Below are 17,404 nucleotides of genomic sequence, written 5' to 3' on the forward strand. Positions count from 1 at the left end.
TAAAGCTATATATTTCGACATGTTAATTTCCTCTTATCATTATTTCCGGATAAGAGTTCGACGAACGGACTCGCAGACGAGTTCGCTGTTTTACGAGAATCTTTACTGCATCTCTCTCGTGCACGAAGAGCAGACGCTCCCGCGTAAGCGCATTAACGGTGCATTCGCCGCACAATAGCTGACGTAGTATCACGATGCACCGCTGTTAGGAGGATCATCTAGTCGATCAATTCCGCGGGATGCATGAAAGATATATGCACGCATCTAGGCGTTGCATTGCGCCAACGTGGCGTTAAATTGGAGCTATCGTCTTTGTCGCTAACACATTGTTTCATTACGTCTCAAATTAATTCCGACGAGCGAGCAAATATCTTACGAGCTCCGAAAAAACAAACCAAATTCTTCGAATATTGGTTTGAATAAAAATATATTCCAGTTTCGTAGAATATATATTGTACAATAATTAATTGAACCTGATTTGTTTATCAAAAAAGATCGCAAAAGTTATAATTTAATAAGAAAAAGATAAATTTTATATTTAAAATAAATAAATTACACATAAATTTAATTTGTATATTTTTCTTGTCTCCCGAAACGTTTTAAATATCGCTAACAAACAGCATTAACGGTTTCAATTTTACTAAAGAGCAGTATACATGTACTCGGGAAGACCTACGCCGATCAAAGGGCTGATGGCGGCTGGGTCAGCTCAAAGGATCATCTTTACACGCCAACTGAATCACCAATCTATTATGATACGTGGAATCCTTCGATCAATCAATTTCGCTGATTATAAGGAGGATAATCGCACGCGCCGCGTGAAGACTCGTACGGGCGTATCGCGCCGTGTCAAACGTCACCACCTGTGCATACCGTGGCTAAACCGATTTTGCTTTCGCCTCAACGCATCCTGGGCTTTCCAGTAGATTAAATCCCGATCCCGTAATTGGATGTTCGACGACGAGGAAGCAGATGTCCGCCGCGAAAACGCTTGGCCGACTGAATACATTGCGCCTATAAAAATCATCCGCGTCTAATCGCGACACGGGATATATCGCAAATCGGAGAGTATTAGCACTCTTTGTTTTCAAACAATTAGAATATATTTCTGATGAATTCTGAATGTATCTATTTTAAGCGAACAATGAATAAGATGTTATTCTCATTGATTATCGTAATTTTCTTATTCGCATATTTTTGAGAAATTGTTGTGAAATGTTTAATTTTAATAATAGAAAACATTTAATTTAAGCATATAATGGAAAAACGCGTTTAATACGTTCGAAAAATTGCTATCTGTGCAATGAATGTCATTGCAAAAATTATTCATCAAGATTATTTATTATCGCAAATACATAAAATATTAAAGACAAGTCGTAAATGGAAAAACTGGCATTGGACTATCTACATATATTTGTCCGCGTTATCTTTATAGAACAGATATATATAAAAATATAGAATACATAAATGTGGAAAATTTAGGACAACAAAAAAAAAACATGTCGTATGACAAGCTTTGGGGAATATCATAATTTTTTAAATATTTGCATTTACTAATATTAAAAATATTTTCGTTTTGATCGAAAATATTGTTTATTTATTGTTGAAAAAATAGTATTAAAAAATTAACTTTAGATGAATTATGATATTGAATTAATAATGCATAATTTCTATTTTTTATAAGCGATTATACAGGAAAAAAACAAAAGTTGTCAATTAAAATAGGAAAGCTGTTGATATATTAAATTATGTCGAATCCAATTAGAGTCTTTCGATTTTGAATAATCTTTGAGAAACACTCTCGTATCATTCTCCGCAATTGAAAGAATCAATTCCTCGCAATTTGCTCTCAGAGTTAATTACAGAAAGCGCGCGAAGCATAATCTCATTATGAGTTGATTGCGCAGAACACGATTAACCGAGCGAAAGTGCATCAAAACAACGACAATCCCGTCCCCGCGGTCCTTCCGTTCGATTGAACTTTGTTCACGCCTTCAAAAATGTAGCGGAAAAAATGTTGTAATGGACATTAGCAGGTGTCTGTTTCCGCCAGAATGATCGTATTGCGACTCGTCATGCACCAGACGCGCGTGTCCAATTTAAATGCACTCGAAGTCAACAATGACACATGTAAATCTTATTCTAAGAATTTCTTCCTTTTAACATTATTTGATTATTTAAATAATATTATATATGCAAGGAAAATTATAATAATTATAATGTTTTTTCTTGGAATATTTTTTATAAAAACATATTTTCTTTCTCTTTTCTTGGAATATTTTTTATAAAAAAATTCTCTTCTCAAAATACTGAACAATCTTTAAAAAAAATTAAATCTTAATAATAATCATCAATATATGCATATATTAGATTTCCAGAGAAAGAAAATATATGTACGTATAGACAGATGTCAAGCAATCATCTGTCACTCGGGAGAAATGTAAATTCTGTGACAGAGAGAAGTTTATATATTGGAAGGGAGTTATTTTTCGAGGCACGGCAATTTGTATACCGAAATGATGTCCTAGATTTTTCGTCACCGGCGTCACTCCCTTCCTTCCCATCCCCGGTAAGACGAGAATATTTTCCGCGTCGGCTCTACAAATCTCTCGTCATGGCGGCGGGATAGCCAGAAGGGTGCGAACGACTTCATTCCTCCGAGCTTGCGTGGAATGTTAGTTGAAACGTGGCTCTGTGTGAAATACACGCGTGCGGAAAACCGTAAAACGCGACTCTTGTAGGTGCGCATCCCTTTTCACGGCACAACACGCGCAAGAAGTCGCGCGCGATCTTTTTTGCTCGTAAAGCTCCAATTTGCAGGCTGCGGTGGTAAGGTCGCCCTTTACAATTTTCGTTTGTTTTCAGCCATTTTAATTTAGAACTGCGCGTTAATGGCGACCGCGGGGATGGCTATGTCTGTATTAAATGCGTCAAGGGCGGAATCCGTGGTATCCTTACATGTGTGAAACATATAAGCCGAGCGAAACTATTAATTCTCATCTGCATGAGACATATATAGCTGGTTACATATGTAGCGGGTAAAGAATTATTACCGAAAGAATTCCACTTCCTTTCTCAATTTCCCAGGGTTTTTATTTAATTACTTTTTAATTACTATAAATGCGACGCGCGAGGATTTGTCTAATTGAGCATCGTAAAAAGAATGATGCTATCGCGAGTTTATTCTCTCTCTTTGTCTTCAAATGATATATTTTCGCGGTGGATAAAGTATTCAGATTCATTACGAGCCGAGACAGAGTGGGAGAGATCCCTTACTGGTCTATTTCGAATCTGCCATCGTTCTATTTCGCGTGGCGCATTTATCTTTCTCTATTTCTCCTCCCGCGTTAACCACGAAGAAGCAGATGACAGAATCCGACATGTAAGTATGCATAAAGCGGTATGGGTGATTAGGTAATAACTCCTTTAGCGCTGGAACATCGCCAACACCCGGGCATGAAACTAACGCCGACGACATTAATGCGACACGCCGATAAAAGATTTCCTTGTTCCTTTGGCGAGTCACAAATCCGCGCGAGTCCTCATTACCGAAACCATCCCGGTAATCAACGTCATCAGCGCGTGCGTGATTCGCGTCATTTGGGTCGCAGTTTTTAACCCGTTATCTACGCGCGCGCAAAGTCTCTTGCGGTCGCAATGAGCAACGTAAAAAAATATTACAAATTACCACGAGGCTTTTTTCCCCGGCGTTCGTTAGCGTTTAGCGCGTTTTGGCAGAATTGCGTTTAGCACGAAGCGTCTCTCGCGTCTAATTAGATTTGTCACGAAGCGACGCGTCACGCGCCGCAACGATATTAAGTAAATAACCGGAGACTTCGTCGTCGAGTAACGAGGAGATGACACATTTAACGTTTGGAGTAGCTCCAGCATTTGACATCGCCAACTAACGACATCGCCAATACGCGATCTTTGGCTCGAGATTTCGATCTGTAATTTTCTTTCCAACAGATCGCAATCATGCACCATTAGCCTGGTGCACGAGACGTCTACTATGTCGTCCGTTTATTAGGGCTTTTTGATGTCTTCTGAAATGTACGGATATTTCGGAGCGATTAGGTTGATATAGTTATCCACACAACTTGGCAGACTGCTAGTAATGTAAGGAACAAGCTTCAATTGAATGTTGTTTCTAAATGGAGATCAAATTATACTGAGTTTCTTATGTATATAAATATAATTAATAATTTATCGTATGATGACAACTTTCTATATTAAAAAAAAATAAAAATTAACAAATTTAAAGTAATATTATGACTTTTTTTATATTCATAAAAATATTCTTCACTTGATATATAAGTATTTGCGCTCTCAGCATCCTCGATGGAACTGAATGGAATGACGTTTCAGAATTTCGAATTTAAAATATATTCGGACCGCGCTTGTGCAATTAAAAATCCGCGCGATCGGTTCAACGTAAATGTAAGTGTTCCATCAAATCTCGTTAGCGCCGAAAAAAACCGAAATGGCTATGATAGAGATCGCTAATGATCGCGCACGCACCGCATCACCGGCTAGATCGTCCGATGGAGCGGCTCGCGATGCTTTATTTGCATCATTGACGTCTAAATTGGACGCGTGAATGGAGGTCGCCCGTGGTGAGCGGGCTAACGGCATCGGCGAACCTATAAGAGAAGCAACACGAGACCAGAACTCGAGATAAGTCCTCAAACGTGCCGCCCATGCGAGTATCTGTCCGTGATTCGAAGCAGAAGCCTCGTTCGCTACAGGAGACGCTTCTGCTTATCAGCTCTGTTCACCGCTGCGACAAAAATGGCCGTACAAATTTTCCGTAAAGAATTTCCGCCTTCGTCTTCATCTCCATTCGTACATTATGAACCTAGCACATCGAATTTCTGAGGTATGATATCGATTAGACAATACTAGAAGACACTTTGATAAAAAAACTTTATTCTCAATTTCTTTTTAAATAAGCCTAAAATATTCTGGTCGGTTTTTATTAAAATAAAGAATATTGAGATGACTATCCTAGAGTATATTTAACGTATAAAATTCAAATATATCTGTAATTGTTATGTTTGTAAAAAATTCGTATTTACAGATGAATAAAAAAATATGTAGATGCAAAACTTAGATCGAATATTGTATGAAATATATGATTGATAGATACTGATATCTCTAACAATGTGATTTTATCTGAGATGAATTGCTGGAATATCCTGACACCTTGATTATAGTATTGTCTCAAAAAGGACACATTGAGACAAATTATTTTCCAAGAAACATTACCCCTGTTATGGTAAGCATGATATTCGACGCTTACGAGTCTACAAGTTCTGTCGCAATATTACACTCAAGGGAATTGAACCTATTTCCGGGAGGACCCGTGTGGTCCGCAAGAAGACTAGATATCCGAGAATGTTTGGACACACATATATTTTCCGTTCCTGTAATTTATATTCTTTACAAGTGAGTTAAATACGAAACTTTGAAGCGAGATTTACTTCAACGAGAGATGTCAAACGATCTTTGGTTCAACGAATTTTATCATTCAAAAGCAGAGCATTTCAATGTAAAAAAATGCTCATATTTAATAAAAATTTGCACTGGCTGTATGTATCATTTCGTAACGCGACGTGTCTTATCGCGAGTTTTACAGTGGAAATACGTGACGTAAATTGTGATATATTCAGTAGATGATCCGTAACAGTCCATCCGGATCGAAGGCACCTATGATTTTTCACCTGAGTCGTTTATTTCCGTACCGTCTGTAACACGATGGACGTGCGATCGATAACCAGGGAGCTTTATAGCGTCGATTCTAGCAGCTATCGTCTCCGAAGCGTGTATAATGTGCTTACATATGCAAATGTACTCGGTAATATAATTGCGAAAAGTTTCTCGCTATGTAACTTCCTACCGGCATCGACTAATGACACCAGACTGTGAAACAAAAATGTGTTCTCTGTTGCCTAAATAAAATTCAGTAATTTTTAACGATTTAAAAAAATCCATACTTTTATAAATTCTCTTATAAATTTTGAAAATTGCAAATTCTTTAAAACTGTGTGCTATTCATTTTTAACATTCGAAAATCAGATTTAATTTTAATTTTAATTTTCAGTAAAAGTATAATATTTTTAAGAAATATAATGAATATTTTTGATAATCAATGCGTTAGTATGAGAATGTTTAAGAACACAAAAATAGACTGGCATTTTCACAGAAATTATCAATATTTTATACCAATTAAAATAATGATAAATAATTATCAAGCCATCTTAGATACTAAAGTGTTTGGAAAAACCAATGAGATTATAAGAGATTTAAATTTTATAAAATAATCTTTCACATTTACAGAAACAAATGTCTGTACATCACATTGGCGTTCACGGTTCGCAAGTACGAAGAAGTTAAGATTCTTCGATCGATTAAAACGGTCGTTTCAATTCGTAGACCCTCCTTATCTGAATCGCGCGCGCGAGGGAAAATGTAAAAATGCCGCTGCTAAATTGATTCGCAAGGGAGAGAGAGAGAGAGCTGTGCGATGGAAAGGCAGAGGGAGAGAGAAGGAGGCGGAGCAGGAAATAAGTTCGGCCGCCATTTTGGGTGAGATTTGTCTTCATTAGGACTTCCTGCGGCGCCACTAACGTCCCACCTGGCGTTATAAGGTGTTGAACCACTCGAAGCGGTGATATTAGCGGCTGATGAAACGATATTGCTCCTGATGGGTGGTCCCCCACCTCGGTGTCGTTGATGAAGACGCGAACAGTTGGTTCTCCTTCGTCTTCCTCGCTCGGACTTACGAGCCCGAGCTGACTTATTTACCCCTGATGTGGATTTACCAGGGCGACCCTTTGCCGCGTATAAGGTGTATTTAAAATATTTACGCTGAGCATAGAAGCAGAAATATTTTAATTTTACAACGCTTCCTAGATCACATTTATATGCGATACGAGAGTAATAGAATAGACATTGATTTTACGTATTGCGATGTATGTGTTAATGCTCTATGGTGTCGGCTTACAATTAAAAATAAAATTTCTAGAAATATTTAAATGTATTTTTGTAGCTATTTATTCTACCAATTTATTTATCCATTTCGAGAGATTATATCTTCATACATTTACAGTAATTTTTCTCTCTCTGAAATATATTGAGATATATTAAATATTTATTACACCCTATATCTTTCCAGCGCGTGCCTAGCTATCTGATCAAAATAGCGCTTATCATTTATTACAAAAGTACCGGATGTGTTGCTACCTCTACTTGACTCATTTCAACATAACTTTGCCTGTACTTTGTGCGACATTCTCTAACCGAATTCTGACTCGCCTAAAAGAACGTGTCCGAAGCACGCGATCTCCTACATAAATTCGGCGATCCTTTGAACCATTGTTCGAGCATATCGATCCGCACTTCTATTGTATACTTAATCTATTCAAAAATGAATAATTAACAGTTCTATTATAAATAAAAATACTAATTATAATCCTTTCAAATTTCTGTTGAAATGATATTTAACAGATAAAAATTCAAGGAATATTGTAAAAAATATATTTTTTGTATAAAGTAAAACGTTACGTACGCCATTATCTCTAATGAGATTTATGCTAAATATATAAAGTTGATCTTCATTACATGATTACATCAACACGATCTTTGTACAAGATAAGATTCTAAAAAAGGGGAAGGGAAACCGCGTTAAATATGCGATGAAAATATAGACTGGCATCTGTAATTCTAATAAGGCTAATTACAGAAGATCTTGAAGTTTCTTAAACCTCGAGGAAAAAAGGGGTAGCGCGACAATTTAGACGGGCTAAAGAATTTCTCTCGTAATTACGCTAATCAGCGGCACGTGAATCGACCGCCTGTTTTTCGACGGTTTCAAAGCCGCTAAAAGCGAGTAAAGGACCATAGGCGCCGGAAATAGACACGAGAGACGCTAAAGGGGTTATACGTACGAGACACGTATACGAAGAGGAGGGAGATAGAGATGCGCGTAGCGAGAAAGATGAAAATCTGAGAAAGAAGTCTGAGCTAATAGGATCAGAGAGCCGCGGCCAAACGATCCTTGAAGCCGCTGTTATTTCGAGAGATGCAAAAGAGACATCTCAAAACGACATTACGTCGCGTGTTACGTGTTCTCGAAATTCGAAGGGTCGCCCTTCGCAAACGCTGTTTCGCGTTTAATGCAAAAACTTTATTGCATTAAACTTTACCCGCGTGCTGGTATTTTCAATTTAAACTAATACCAAGCGAACCTTATGTATAAACAGTTACAGTATAGTGCGAGGTATTTAAAGTACTATTTTATACAGTTTAGATAGAAAATGTGAAGCAAGAATTTCATATTGCGTATGAAATGAGAATTTTCATAGTTTGATCTACGCATTTAAATGATTATTTACATTTATATAATGTGATAAAACGAATTGTTTAGAATTATGAATTACTATTGAAACTTTTTATGCTATTAAAAGGGATGTTTTCAAAAATATTCTTTTATCTAAATATTTTAATATTACAATTTATAAATAAAGAAAAAAGCCATATATATATATGCATATGTGTAAAGAGTATGCAATTGTTTTGTATATCCGCTCTAGTAAAATTATTCTCTGTAATAATAAAACTCGCGTGACGCATTCCTTGTACCGAAATAAAATCGGGATGTGTTTTGAATTCTGAAAACCGCGACGAATAGAAGAGAAATTTGTCGTCGATCCGAGAAAGTGACTTTTCTTCCAAGTACTTAAACGGCCCGCGTCCGCACCTCGTGGAAGGACGAACATCTCGTCGCGACTACTGACAAAGGATGTCGTCTCCCGGTCATTAGTTACGGCGTCGTCACTTCTGCAATTAGAAGCCACTAAGTATTTTTTTCGCTCCACGCCCAATGTCCTGTCTCACTCGTTCTTTTTCTCTCTCTCTCTCTCTCTCTCTCTCTCGCTTCTTCAGTACGTATCTTTACGAGATTAGCCATAGCGTGCGCTGACACGTCGTATTCCCGAGGGGATCCTTATGTAGCAGTCGAGTTATCGTATTTTACGCTCTACGCGGAAACGAGCCTCTCGCACTTAGTTTCTTCGTTAAACGACGATTCGTTAAACAATATCCGTTATACTTCGATAGCTAATCGGTCGAACCTGTTTCGATATACTCCGGAAGCGATTGACTTAGAGATGGATACGATTTTCTTCTCACACAACAAAGAAGAGATTCCACATATTTGCGTACCTCATTTTAATATCTTGATGGAAAAATTAATTTTCTTCAATATATATTCAATATATTCAATATATATATTCAATATATATCACTAAATATCGAATTATATTTATATGTAATCGAAAATTTTAAAAATAGTGTAGAGATTACAATGTTTTTGAATATGTTTTCATAAAGAGAAAGAAGGGATTTTTAAATCTTAATCTTTATAATGTGAATATTTCAAAGAATGAAATAATATATGCAAAATGGAAATGCATATGCTCAAAATTAAAGATACTTGCAGAACAATAAAAAAATTCGCAAGAATTTATTAGTATCAAATAAAACAATATTATGATTGAGTTTGTTTTTTTAGTAGCATAAATATCTAATAAAAATTAACTATAAAATTTCGCGTATATTTTATAATTTATATAAACTCTCACACATTCGAAACATCAAACACAAATATGTTTCTAGTCGGACGTGCGTTCGAAGGTCTTTTTAATCGATTATTAGGTTCTTACAAACGGCGACTCATCGATCTCAGATTAACGGCCTCATCTCTCTCGAATAGTGCAATAAGAAAGCGCAAGATGAACGGCGTCGTAATTTTGTCGCTTGCACTTTGGCACAGAGACATAAGTTGGGAAAGAAAGAGCAGGAAAGCGAGAGTGGCAGGTCGCGCTTACAAACCGGCGAAAAATCAAACGATAAATCTCGAACTCGGGGCTGCGGTTATGCCCTTGGGTCTAAACGACTAAATAAGTGTTCCAATTTCAAAATTACCCGCTAAACGATTTGTGGGCCGGCAGAAAATATATCGTTGACATGTGGGCAAAGCCCCTCGGGTTAAGAGCCGGGGTAGTAAGCCGAGGCAGGAGCAAGAGAGAAAGTGAGAGAGAGAGAGAGTATGTGTGCGTGTGTGGGAGAGAAAGAAAGAGACGGAGAAAGGGAGACAGGGTGAGCCGGAGAGGGGCGGTAGCAGGGAGAAGAGAGACTCCCGGAGATGCTGTCGGGAGACAAATGACCGCCGACCGACGGAAGACACTTCCAAATTGCTCCACGGTGTCGCAGTCCCGCCTCTTTTTGCGTGTCTCTTCGTATATTCTTCGAATGCTATCTTGTAGCGGGCGGACGACTTATTAGCGAAATACCGCGGGACGTGTGGCACGAGCAATGGTTTGTCTCGCCGTTTATATATTCGCGAGCCGACCTCCGAGAACAGTTGCGGGGCTGGTATTTCCTACTTTAACACGCGATCGAGCTCCAATTTTCTTTATATAAATATTATACGTGAGATATGTTAAAATAAGATTTTTAAATGTGTATATAAATTTTTAAATAAGATAATTTTGAATGTAATGTTTTTATTAGGACATTTGCAAAAATTCGTGCTATTGATCAATGTATCAAAAAATAATCAGCCTTTATCTTTTATAAAAATTTGCATTGCATTTATAGTTCCGGCTACTTAATTTTTTTATTGCATCGATTTTGATTGTCGTTTTTATCGTTTTCATCGTTTTTATCAAAAATCAAATCAATACTATCGAAATTGGACAATACATAATAATATTTATTGATTTTTATTTTCTTTTTGATAAAAAAGAATCATTTTCCGAGATTAGCTGTTTTATCAAAAATTTAGCTTAGCTATTAAATTAAATATTAATTCTTAGCTATAAAAACAAAACAATTCAAATCAAATTAATTACAAAAAATACAGTTTATTCATTGAATATTTCTATAGCACATAATCGCGCGAAGCATCGAAGGTATTAAAACGTTTCGAGAAACGAAATTCTCCGGTAAAAAAACCTAGAGAATTGTATCTCATCGCAGAATGACGGCACGAAAGGTTGCCGCTGGCGTAATATTGCTTGTAAAAAACGCGTAGTGTAGGAGTACCGTTAAAAGCACGCCGAGAACAGTGTAACGACTTGATTTTTTACTTGCCGTTGCGCACATCGATAAAGACATCAAATATCTCGAGATACTGGTTATCCACAATGGCAAGAAGCGTTACGAGAAACCTGTTACGCCATTAATATACTTTACGAAGGATTCGAATGATGCATCGCACGTACGGTCGTTAACCCATTTCGATCCTTTCTTTTACCGCGATAGCGTTAGATTGCTCCGAAGACGCGTCGAGGTGAGCCGAAACGTACGCTTAGCTCCGAGCTGTCGGACGATTTACATCCGCGTTAGATCGCCCGATCAACTTCTTATCTAGTAGCGCTACAATTTGCAATTAACCTTTCGAGCACCATGGATATTCGCTCATGGGTATTTGCCGATCCTGTAACGAAGTGAGAAAAAACTAAGCCAGAGTCGATCATTTATGTGATTATCTCTGCACGAATTGCGAGGAATCATAAATCTTCAAAGTGGAATAATTAACATGATTCGATAACTTGGAAATAAGATTAATGCACCGTGATAATGCGATATATAACATTTTTTTGCTCCCAAGTTGCACCAGTGACACTGATTATTCTGCTCGCCGCGTATTTCTTTCAGATCGCACAATCATCACCAAGATGTTTTTAATAAAATTGGAGAGAAATTTCTAACGAAGCTATCTAAGCATCGATAATTTTTTCTAAGCCATGTGCGAGAGATCTAGAGAAGTTGTAAATTTTAAATTGTTAACTAACTTGAGCATTGCGAATGTCAAACAATAAAACGAATATGACAGAAGTGTAACTCATTAACATTAACTACGATAATGATTTTCTTCATAGGTCGCCTGCAGTTTGACCGTAAAATTCAACTAACAAGAAACTGTTGTCAAATAATCTAGTCGACGAAATGCCAGTTAGATTGTTTCAAGATCGTCGCGCTTCTTAACTCCGTCACGATTCTACTCGAGTGAATCCTGCTCGAGCGTAACCAAGATGGCTGCGCAGCAGTTTTGTTGGTCTCTGTGAAACATATCATGTCGCTTCGCGATGTGTCGTTTGCTTCCGAGCCCGGTTTCCTCTTATGTCGCTTTCTGTCATGTCACAATAAATTAAGTTTCGAGCACTTCTAACGTGTTCCTCGTAATATATAATCTGCATTCGTACTAATAAGTTACTATTCCTTATTTAACATTCGTTAGTTATTATGCCCGATAATTATAAACTTTCTCGATTTAATTAAAAGATACCTTCAAATAAAAGAGAATCTTTGTTAAGTATACATTTTTATGTAGCCAATTGCTCCAATATTACTTTAAATAATCTTGTTATTTTCATAATTATGGTTCTTTCAAATATAAAAGGTCTAAATACAATATATTCACATTTTCTAGAATTTTGCAAAGACTTATGTATTTCATTAAATTTAATTAAAAGAACAAGAGAAAGAGATTATATATATGTACATAAAAGTGAAGTTGAATCAATACAATTCAAATTATGAATAAAAAATCAATAGTCGAATAGTTTTGCTATAGTGTTACTACTGTAAAAGATATTATAAATTATAGAGAATGTATGAATTTTTTCTAGAAATTTTTCATATATATATAATATAGTTGAAGTCGTGTAGCCTACTTTTGAAAATTGGTAGTCTTTATACGGATTGCATCACTTTAATAATGAAAAGATCAATCTGTTATTAATTATTGCGATTAATTATGAGAGCAGTTTGTTAAATTAATTGCAGAAGATAAAGCACAGGTACGAAAGTATATCGACTCGCGTAATTAAACCAAGTTTTCGGCCAAGTCAGCATATTAATCAAGCGAATTTCGCCGCCATCTGTGACCCTAGATGTCGTACACGGATATGGTCAGGTTTATACGCACGGCAGGTGGTCGCGTCGGCTGCTCTTTATCAGAAAAATTTATTTTTATACAATTCTTTAATAAATATATATGTATTATATTTCATTTTACAGTTGTTAATTGTTTTAATTTCGTATAATTTTGAAAAAATTACCAACTAATTTCAATGAAAAATAAAATTTGAAGAGTAAAATAAATGCATTTTTTAAATGAATATTTTTAATAAAATATCAAAGAATGTAGATATGTTAAAATTTTTTTCGTCGAAAGAGAGAGAAAATTTTAAAAAAGAAAGTATTGACGACGACTATTAAAATTGTTGGAAAGCTAAAGGGAAAGAGAGAGAGAGAAAGAGACTGTGAAGATACGAGTTGCGAAAAGATAGTCGAAGCGGCGAATTCGTGAACATCAAACGAATTAAATCTCTGCGGAGAGCCGACCGCAGAAACTAATATCTCGACGCGCACCGCTTCTTCCGTCCGTCTGTCCGTTCGTTTACCGTTTCGTCGTCGTGTCTCCATGTCCTTGTCGTGCAAAAATCGTTCGCTTTGTCTTCGATTTTATTCATATTGCTAGAGCTTGGCCTGACTTTAAGTAAAAACCTAAAATAATTGTTATCAGAATCAGAAGAGGAAAATAAGTGTGAGATGATTCCTTGATATTCAATGATTCTCGATGAAGAATACAATTACATTATTATTTTAATCCACCTTGAATGTAAATTTATAATTAATATATGTAATAGATATTATGTATTAATATGTGTAATAGATATAATATGTGTAATAGATATTAATATATGTAATAGATTAATAAAAAATTAATATCAGTATCAGAGAAATTAGATTAAAAATATTATAATCTTAACTTAAATTATTACACAAATGATATGATTTTGAATATTAATATTATAGATTATTTAACAGCTTTTTTTATTTCTTTGTAAATGAAGACTTAGATTGCAGTATAATCGAATCAATGTCTTTCATGAAAGCCTCACCTTTATTACAAAATGCTTGATGGTCTTCAACTCTTTAATTATTTATTTTTCCGAAGTACATAAGTTGGAAATTAATCTTCTCTCATATACGTTGGTTATTAATATTTCTATCTACCTAACTTGATTTCAATCATAAATATATTTGAATTGATTGGCCGATAAATAGAATAAGCGATCAGATAGTCGATTACATTCTAGCCATATCCAATCTACTTCTTGCGCAAAATTAGCTGCATTTTTATTTCTTTGATATAATAATTATGTACCTTCGTCAATTAGACGTTTTCGCAAGCAAAACAATTTGAGAATTTGCTCGATAGAGAGTAATAAAATTCTGAATAATGTATTTATGATTAACATTCTTAATCTCTTCAGGCATGTATTATTTCAAATATTTATATTTTTATTGATGGTCGACTCCAAATACATATCAACTTTTCATTAAATGAAACGTGAGTTTTGAGAGGAAATATGTTTGCTCTACATTTTCGATCTGTATTTGACGCTAAATATATTCGTAAAGTTTTTAAATTTCCAAATAGTGTAATTAAAATGTGAGATATAAGATTAAGATGTAAGAATGCGGATCTGAACTTTTAAATAAGATAAACCGTCATGCCAGAAGTGCGATGTGTCTAATCATCTTATATATGTATGACACTGTGCTCGTATCCGCCAGCGAGAATTTTTAAGGCGGACTGTACGATCAGGTTGCGCAGGTGTGACCGATGGCGGCGGCCTTTGATCCTGGAGCGACTCCTCGACTACTTTGTCCACGACTCATCGCGCCCGCCTCGCTTTTTCGTCATTCGATTCGATTATTTCCTAATGGCTAACGCCATTGCGAAAACGTCCATCCGCGTATACTCTCCGGTAAACATGCAAGACAAAAAAATGCACGAGGGCGCCCCGGTTATCGGCTAACGACGTTAATTGACAATATTTTCCTCGTTCAAGGGTCAACGCGAGCATAACGAGAAATTGTAAAACGGGAACCGGTATTACGCGACGTCATCCACATAATGAGATACGACGGCGGTGATCATTTTAAGCTGCTTCGCTAGGAAACGATTAATGCATTAGCTGATAGAATCGATACGGCAATTTTCTCGTCAAGCTTTATACCGCTGCGGTAGGTTTTTGATAGGTTTAATCACTTAATGATTTTCAATCAATTCAATAATGAACACTAAGATACAATATTACATACTACTCGTTATTAATATATATTATAAATTTGTAATATAAATTATTTTTTTTAGGTTTTATTTAATTAAGTAATTTATTTAATTTAATTTTTTTCGAAAGTCTATAATTTATTGAAACTGATGGAAATTAATTAATTTTCATGATATATTTTTCAACTTTTAATACTTAATATTTAACGATTAATATAAGAATAAAAAATGTATTATGATTCAAAGTGTCTACACAGATAATATAAAATGTATTTGCAAATTGAAATATGTTATTTAAATTTTCGTGTTTCAAATCTTGGTAAATAACAATCGCAGCACATGTATTTTAAAAACTAAGCTACAATACGTTCACCATTATTGCACAGAGTCCGATAAGATATGACGACGCAGATGATTACTTTAACTGGCTGCTCCTTAAACTGGCAATTAATTTCTAATAACAGACCGATTTAAGAAAATTACCGCGATAACATGCGCTCGCAACGAGTTCGATAAGAAACGGTAGTCAGAACTCTTGAAATGGCAATCTATTCTTACAAAACGTCTATTTATAGACATTTATTTATAGATAAAGAAAAAATTAATAAAGCAACGTACTAAATTATTAAACCATTAAAATGTCGACTATCTCTAAAATTTAAATCTCAATTGTTCAATTATTTAATTAATTTCTTGTATTTCATTTCTTTCCAGATAGTCTAGATACGAAGAATATGATCGATTAATATAATGCATTATATGTTTTATTTAAAAGTACATAAATGTTGCACGCGAATGACAGAGAAATATTGCAAAATGGAATTATTTATATTTAAATACGATCTATTGTAACCACAAATTGCTTTGAAATCTAATACCAAAGGTGAATGGGAAACACTTTGAATTACAATCTTAGCTAGATCACTGGCATAACTATGATAGTTATGGCTCTCCGGAATTCCGTCTGAGCACCGTAACGAATGCGTAATACTTTTATGGGACGAACCCTTCCACGTCTCGAAAATACATTTAATTTGTAGAGACCCTTAGAAATGATTCTCTAACCACAATTCCAACTTGGTCGCCTGAAAAAACTTCGATTCGCTTTGCATGTCCCGCTCTCTTTCGATCGCTACGGGATTATGAAATTTTAGTATTGTACACACACACTGTAAATTTGTGTACATGATGTTTCAAAAGTTGTATGCATTTTAAAAGTATATAAATAGATTTTTTAGAAAATTTAAATCAACTAGTATTCAAACACGTAGCGAAATCGAATACACTTTTTAAGATCTTACTTCATCATTAAATCTGTAATGTGCAAAAGGAAAATTGAAAATGTATAATCTATCGTTAATCCTGTTTAATAGAGAAACAACTGCTCCCAAAACCGTTATTTATTACGCAGCTGCGTGTTCTTTAATCTCTGACCGGCATGCGTTGCCGCTTATTGGCAATCCCGTGGAATTAATTGCCAATTATCTTGTCCCTATTATCACTACATGTATATATTCTGCATTTACCAACATCTTTGTAAATTCACATGAAATGTAAGAAATAAATATTTCTCTTATTACACATTATCTATTTTATTCTCATATCGTGGAATTAACCACGCGTATGGTTCGTTAAGTAAGTGGCGAAAACGATAAAGCACACAGAACTTTATACGTTCATTTAATTCTCCAATACTTTTTTCTTCGCATTTTCCGTATCGTATTTTACGCCTAACGCGTTTACGCGAATAATTTTTCCGCCGCATAAAAGTCTCGAGCAATTACTTAGACGACGTCAGCGATAAAATCTTAATACATCTATACGTATCGGTAGCTAATTATCGCATCGCGTTTCTCTTTGAGAGACTCGCTCGCCGAGACGGACGGTCTTGTTATCGGCAGGAATTAATTGCTGCTGAATCGACGTTTCGTTTGCAGTCTTGCGCAATACGCGCGCGCCTTTGCTCATTCATTATCTGTGCGTATAATGACCAGTAATGCAGTATAAGTGTTATCGCAAAAGAATCACTTTCAGATCTCGTGAGAAATCGTGTAAATCATTGAACAAAATTGTCGGTCATAAAACATTCTTTTGATTATTTTTAAAAATAATCAAAAGATAATCATCTTTCCTTCTTAACGTTCAAATTTGTCTTGTCTTATTTCTTGTAAAAAATTAATTTATTTGCATACACATGGCAACTTATAGGATAAATTATTTTGCGTTTATTTAAATACTATTTTTTGCGTC

The 17,404-nt window shown here is 35.4% G+C and overlaps 2 protein-coding genes across 2 annotated transcripts in view; one reads left to right on the top strand and one right to left on the bottom strand.

The window, feature by feature from the left end:
• Window positions 1–17,404, bottom strand: part of LOC105248059 (cysteine-rich hydrophobic domain-containing protein 2) — a 161,758-nt gene that overhangs the window by 70,325 nt on the left and 74,029 nt on the right. The window lies entirely within an intron of this gene.
• The window catches only part of LOC105248058 (muscle-specific homeobox protein tinman), a 47,443-nt gene that overhangs the window by 28,389 nt on the left and 1,650 nt on the right, over window positions 1–17,404 (top strand). The window lies entirely within an intron of this gene.

Source organism: Camponotus floridanus, unplaced genomic scaffold, assembly GCF_003227725.1.
Source record: "Camponotus floridanus strain SB8 unplaced genomic scaffold, Cflo_v7.5 scaffold88, whole genome shotgun sequence".
Taxonomy (NCBI): domain Eukaryota; kingdom Metazoa; phylum Arthropoda; class Insecta; order Hymenoptera; family Formicidae; genus Camponotus; species Camponotus floridanus.